The sequence below is a fragment of the Saimiri boliviensis genome, chromosome 18 (assembly GCF_048565385.1).
Source record: "Saimiri boliviensis isolate mSaiBol1 chromosome 18, mSaiBol1.pri, whole genome shotgun sequence".
Taxonomy (NCBI): Eukaryota; Metazoa; Chordata; class Mammalia; order Primates; family Cebidae; genus Saimiri; species Saimiri boliviensis.
The window spans coordinates 8,767,060-8,767,857 of NC_133466.1; positions in this window are offsets into that span (position 1 = coordinate 8,767,060).

The window sequence follows — 798 nt, forward strand, 5'->3', positions numbered from 1 at the left end:
ACCAGTTAATGTATATTTGGATTATTTCCAGTGTGAGATTATTATGAATAGAGCTGTTATGAACATTCATGTACATGTCTTTGTGTGAACTAATGTTTTTATTTGTGTTGGGTAGATTCCTAGGAGTGGAATTGCTAGGTTCTATGGTAAATTTGTTTAGCTTTTTTTTTTCTTTTCTTTTGGACAAGATCTTGCTTTATTACTCAGGCTGGAGTTCAGTGTTGCTATCATGGCTCACTGCAATCTTGACCTCCCGGGCTCAAGTGATCCTCCTGCCTGGGACTACAGAACTCACCACCATGCCTGGCTAATTAAAAAAAAAAAAATTTTTGTAGAGATGGAGTCTCCATATGTTGCCCAGGTTGGTCTTGAATTCCTGGGCTCAAGCGAACCTTCAGCTTCAGCCTCCCAAAGGGCTGGGATTACAGTCAGGAGCCACTGTGCCCCAGCCATGTTTACTTTTTACTGAAACTGCCAGATTATTTTCCAAAATGGTTATACTGCTTAGACATTTCCACCAATAATATAATAGGAGGATTCTAGTTTCTCCATATCCCTACCAACACTTCTTATTTAAAATTGTGATACAGGTCAGGCACAGTCGCTCATGCCTATAATCCCAACACTTTCAGAGGCCTAGGTGGGCAGATCACTTGAGGTCAGGAGTTTGAGACCAGCCTCACCAACATGGCGAAATCCCATCTGTACTAAAAAAATACAAAAATAAAAATAAAAAATAAAAAAATTAGCTGGGCGTGGTGGTGCATGCCTGTAGTCCCAGCTACTCAGGAAACTGAG